General features: G+C 38.0%; 1 long non-coding RNA gene across 2 annotated transcripts; it reads left to right on the forward strand.

Moving 5' to 3' along the window:
* Window positions 1-236: 236 nt before the first annotated feature.
* On the forward strand, window positions 237-4,195 carry LOC118827985. Of its 2 annotated transcripts, none has more exons than XR_005008926.1 (4): window positions 237-363; window positions 1,030-1,248; window positions 2,203-2,282; window positions 4,160-4,195. It is a non-coding gene; the product is annotated as an uncharacterized LOC118827985 (long non-coding RNA). The 2 variants fall into 2 exon arrangements; XR_005008925.1 differs by lacking the exon at window positions 4,160-4,195 and adding an exon at window positions 2,957-4,141.
* Window positions 4,196-5,365: the final 1,170 nt, after the last annotated feature.

A 5,365-nucleotide genomic window follows, 5' to 3' on the forward strand; every position in this document is an offset into this window, starting at 1 on the left:
GGAGGCGCGAACCGTGCTCCTGAGGTCTGAGGAACTCTCTAAGCACCTTGAACATTTCCCTTTTGTGTGTATCTTCCCCTTTTCCTCTCCGGATAACCCTGGGGAAGGCCATTGGCTCAGGGTTTGGCAGAAGGAAGACAAATAAATACTCTAGCTGTGAATCATCAAGTTGGCATTACAAAATAAGTACCAAGGGTCAGAGGAGTACATAGCTTATCAAAGAGCCCAGAATTTCATACCTTGATGAAGAAACAGTATCAATGCCAAAATAAGGGTTCATCAGTGGGAACGATTAGGACACCTAATATGGAGACATTAGCAATGTCAAAACAAAGGCATAGTGGTGGCTATGATTCCATACAGGTTAGTAATACGGATCTGGAGGACAGTGTTACTAAGGTTTTGGGTTTACCAGAAGGCTAGGTTGCTTGACTCTGGTAACTCAAAGAATTTTCCTTTTGGGGGGAGGGGGAGAGGGAGGGGAAGGGATCTACCTACGATCAAGTATATCTCTGGAGACTATAGATCTTTAGGAGGTAGGGATCACTAGAAGGGGAAGGAGAATAGTTTTAACTGGTTTTGACTTGGAATGTGTATTCTCTGTGGGTGGATGTGTTTTATTTTGTCAAATAAAACCTGTTCCTGTATTCAATTACTTGTTAGCCAGGATTTTCAAATTGTGACTGAGGTTCCCCTTGCCCTTTTTTAGTGAAGACCTACACATAAGCCAAATTTTGATGTTTCCTGGAGACACTCTAAAGTGTCTAAGATAATGCTAACACAGTATGAATATTGAGAAATCCCTAAAACTGAACTCAATGCATGCAAACCAAGAGCTTTGGTTCTGGGTAACATAAAGCTTTCTTACACTATAGAAGGGTAGCTATGTACTCTAAGCAGCTCTGAGAGCATGGGCAGTGTTGCTAGCCTACACTGGTAGATGGGGGGCAGGCAATAAAAATAGGGGACGAATATGCAAACCAAAGATTGAAGCCCAAAGAGAACAAAACCTTTTATTTTTCTTATGAGGTGGTGACAGAAATGAGCAGAAAAAAATGAAGGAGATTTTGTTTGGCAGTGATTTTATTACAAGATCAACCCTGAAAAAGGAGAGAAGTTCCAAAGAAAATCTCCGAATAGACTAAACTGAAAACTTTTAGTGAGGAAAGACTTGAAAGAAGGAGCCTTCTTTAAGTCCTGGCTTAAATCCTACCTTCTACAACAACCCTTTCCGGATCCACCTTATTGGTAATGAATTCCCTCTATTAATGATTTCCAATTTATACTTTATATATGTATATATATATATATGTATATAGATAGATAGATAGATATAGAAATAGATATATGACATTTGTACATAGTTGTTTTCATGACTGTGAGCTCCTTGGAGCAAGGACTGTTTTCACCTTTAATTGTATCTCTTGCACTTAACACAGTGTCTGGCATATAGTAGGCACTTAATAAATGCTTTTTGACTGAAAGACTGGTTAGGACTGTGGTCTTAGGATCATTGGAATAGATATTGGAGTAGATATTTCTCCTCCATTTGCTGGGAGTTGCATTCTTCACCTAAAAAAGTTCGTTTCTTTCAAAGTAGTTCTCTCATTCCTGGTTCGGTTAACAAGCATTCAGTCCTTCACTATTGATCATTCACCAAATCTCTTTGAACCAGAGGAATTTCTCTTTGGTTTGAAAAACCCTAGATTTCACATTCACCCCTTTCTCCTTTGATTTGCTCTTTTAAAATGTTTAATCTCATACTTGGCCAGTGGGTGACAGCATTTAACATTGAAAAATTTGTGTCCTGAAAATTCCTTAAAGTAATGTAAAACACATTACTTAGTAACTTCATTAATTTTTAGAAGTTTAACTTCTATATTCACCATCTAATTTACTTTTTAAAAGAGCTGTCTTTATAGACATTAATTTACATTTAGAAATAAAGAACAAATGTTTTGTAGAAAAGGTTTCCTAATAGCATTTTCTTTGTTTTAATAATTTTTTTCCAATTACATGCAAAGACAATTTAAACTTTCATTTAAAATTTTTTTTTGAGTTTCAAATTTTCTCCCAATATTTCCTATCACGATAAAAGAATGAAACTGTATCTATAAGCATCTTTATTTTTTGCCCCCCACTAAATTGTTCCCACTTCTGGAGATGTTTTGATGGACATGACCTTCATTTTGTCTTTTTCAGTTTGGAAACATCATGGATCAATACAACTGTTTCCCCACTCTAAGCACAACAGTATATTGAAATCTGCACTTACGCAACAGGTAAATTAGAGACCTGATAAGAACTAGTTGTCCCTTGGAAAGATGCCATGAAAACTAGATTTTAAAAAGTTAAACGTTTTCTTTGTTGCTATTAAGAGAGATGGTAGCAAGAAAATAACAGATTCTTGAAGCATTTTGCTTGATTGATATGGTTTACACCAGGGCAGTTTGTAATATATCTAGGAGATCAAGGATCCTTAACCTTTCTGTGCCATGGACCTCTTTGGTAGTCTGGTGAAAAAATTCATAATTAAAGGAAGTGCTAAATTTCAGTTAGAAGTTAATGGAAATAAAGCCATAATTTTTTCCCATCTAAGTTCACAGACCCCCTGAAATCTGGGATCTGTAGATCCCAGGTAAAGAGCTCTTCTAGAAGATGGTCTTCATAACTCTTCCTATCAAAAAACTCATCCTGCTGAAGCCAGCTAGCTATATGACAAACCTCTCTAATTCTGCCAGGTTGGTTGTTGGACAACAGATCCACACTTTAAGACTTTGCAGCCTGGCAGGCTGTCCCAGAGCTTTGCTCCCTTGCTAGAGCCCTTAATATCCCAAGAGTGGCCCTTCTCTGTTTATTGTACTCCGCAGGCTGTTCTTCTCCTTCACCCCTTCACCTCCTGAGAACGTAGGTCTGGGCCAAGTTAATCTTCCCCCCCCCCCACTGCTTATTGCAGGGATGTGGAATGGATCAGGGGTTCAAACAGACAAGAACCTTAGATTCTGGGTCCCATCAGGCCTCCTGACTTTACTCATCCTGAACCATCGCTTCCAAAACAGTACCATCTCAGAGGACATTGACACAGCAGTCAAGTTCAGTGGGACTGGAGTTGCCACTGTGGGAGTAGCTGGCTCTGGGGCCGGTATTGGGGCTGCATTGGGGACTTTCATCATTGGTTATGCCAGGAACCCCTCCTTGAAGCAGCAGCTCCTCTCCAATGCTATCCTTGGTTTTGCTGTGTCTGAGGCCATAGGAATTGTTTTTTTTTACATGGTGGTGGTCTTCCTCACTCTCTTCAACATGCAAAGTAGCTGTTTCTGCTCATCGCCATTTCTCCTGCTCCTCCTATGTCTTGTCTACCCTGTAGGTGCCTTCCCCTTTTCCTCTCCAGATAGCCCTGGGTAAAGCCCCTGGCTCTGGGTTTGACAGAAGGAAGACAAATAAATTCTATAAGCTGTTAAAAAAATCGTGACCACTGTCATGCCACAAGGAGACATTAAATATACCACTTTAGTGGAGGGTTATATCAATAAGCCAAGAATCTGTATAAGTTATTAACTATATTCAGAACTAAGAAATGAAGAAGATCAAAGACTTGTAGGCCACATATAAGTCTTAAGTTTACATGACATGAATATGCCCATTTTCCTAGCTTGTCAAATCTATCCCTCTACCTAACCTTGTTACTTCTTTTGAGGGTACCACAATCTTTCCCGTCACAGGTTTGTGACTTCATAGTCATGACTGATTCTGATTCTTCACTTTACCTCAATTTCATCACTCCATATCTAACCTGTTGCCAAGACTTGCCCATTCTACCTTCATACCATCTCTGTCATTTGTCTTTTCTCCACTCTGCTAAAATTCTAGTTCAGGCTTTTACATTTCTGGTCTGAATGATATATTGTGTAGTCTACTAATTGGTCCCCTATCTTCCAGTCTCTTCCCCCTCTAATCCATATTTCACTCAGTTGCCAAACTGATATTCTTAAAGCTTTCAGACCTAACTGATTAATAACAATTCATACCACCCCCCCAATTGTACTCAATAAGCTTCGGTGGCTGCTAAATCTATATCCCAAAGATGTAAAAAAGGAGGGGGGAAGGATCTATTTATGCAAAAGTATTTGTAGCAGTTCTTTTTTTTGTGGTGGCTAAGAATCGGAAATCAACGGGATGCCCATCAATTGGGGAATGGCTGAACAAGCTGTGGTGTATGACTGTGATGGAATACTATTGTGCTACAAGAAATGACAAGCAAAATGATTTCAGAAAAACCTGGCAAGACTTACATGAACTGATGCAAAGTGAAGTGAACGGAACCAGTAGAACATTGTACACAGTAACAGCAATATTGTACGATGAAGAATTGTGAATTACTTGGCAATTCTCGGGCATACAATGATCCAAGACAATTCCAAAGGACTAATGATGAAGCATACTATCTGCCTCCAGAGAAAGAACTGATATTGTTTGAATACAGACTGAAGCATGCTATTTTTCACTTTCACTCATTCTTTTTCTCTTATTCAAGTTTTCTTGTACGCAATGACTAGTATGGAAATGTTTTAAATAATTGCACGTGTATAACATATCTAGTTGCTTACTGTCTCAGGGAGGAGGGAGGGGAACTAGAATTTGGACCTCAAACCTTTAAAAAATGTTAAAAATTGTTTTAACATGTAATTGGGGAAAAAATAAAATATATATATTTTTAAAAAGAAGCTTCAGTGGACAAATCCTTCCTTCTGGAGATGTTATTTGCATTCAAGGAAACAAGACAATTGTAATTTATTATATTTGATCTCAAAATAATCCTGCCCCTTTGCTTTCTAGTGTCACCTGGGCTTTCTTAAAAGCAGTACTAAATAGCAATGTTTGAAAGAAACATCTTGAGTTAATGGTTGATAGTAGTCTTCCTGCTCTCTAAAGCAATCATCCAAAGCAGTAATTACCAATTATCTCCTCCCCTCTCTAAGATAATCACTAAGAGAGAGCTGCTGCTTCCATTTTGGAATTTTGAGACCGCTATCCTCATCAAGAACTTGGACAGAATATACAAGGATGTTTGTTAAACTATGTGCTTGTATTATCTTCACTTTGTAATTAAATACTGGTGCTGTGTCTATTCATGAGATAAATAATATAAAACAAGCAAAAACAAAAAACAATCCCCAAACCAAAAGAATCCCAACAAAAGAGCAACACACCAACTTGCAGGATATTAAAGAAAGTTAGACCTTTTTGAACTTATCTGACATAAAAAATTATACCTAAAAAGAATTGTAGTTGTTATTAGAAAGAATTTTCAAGAACATAAAGGTTGCACTAATAAAGCTAGTCCTGGACCTGTGATTTCATTGAT

Source organism: Trichosurus vulpecula, chromosome 8 (genome assembly GCF_011100635.1).
Source record: "Trichosurus vulpecula isolate mTriVul1 chromosome 8, mTriVul1.pri, whole genome shotgun sequence".
Classification (NCBI taxonomy): domain Eukaryota; kingdom Metazoa; phylum Chordata; class Mammalia; order Diprotodontia; family Phalangeridae; genus Trichosurus; species Trichosurus vulpecula.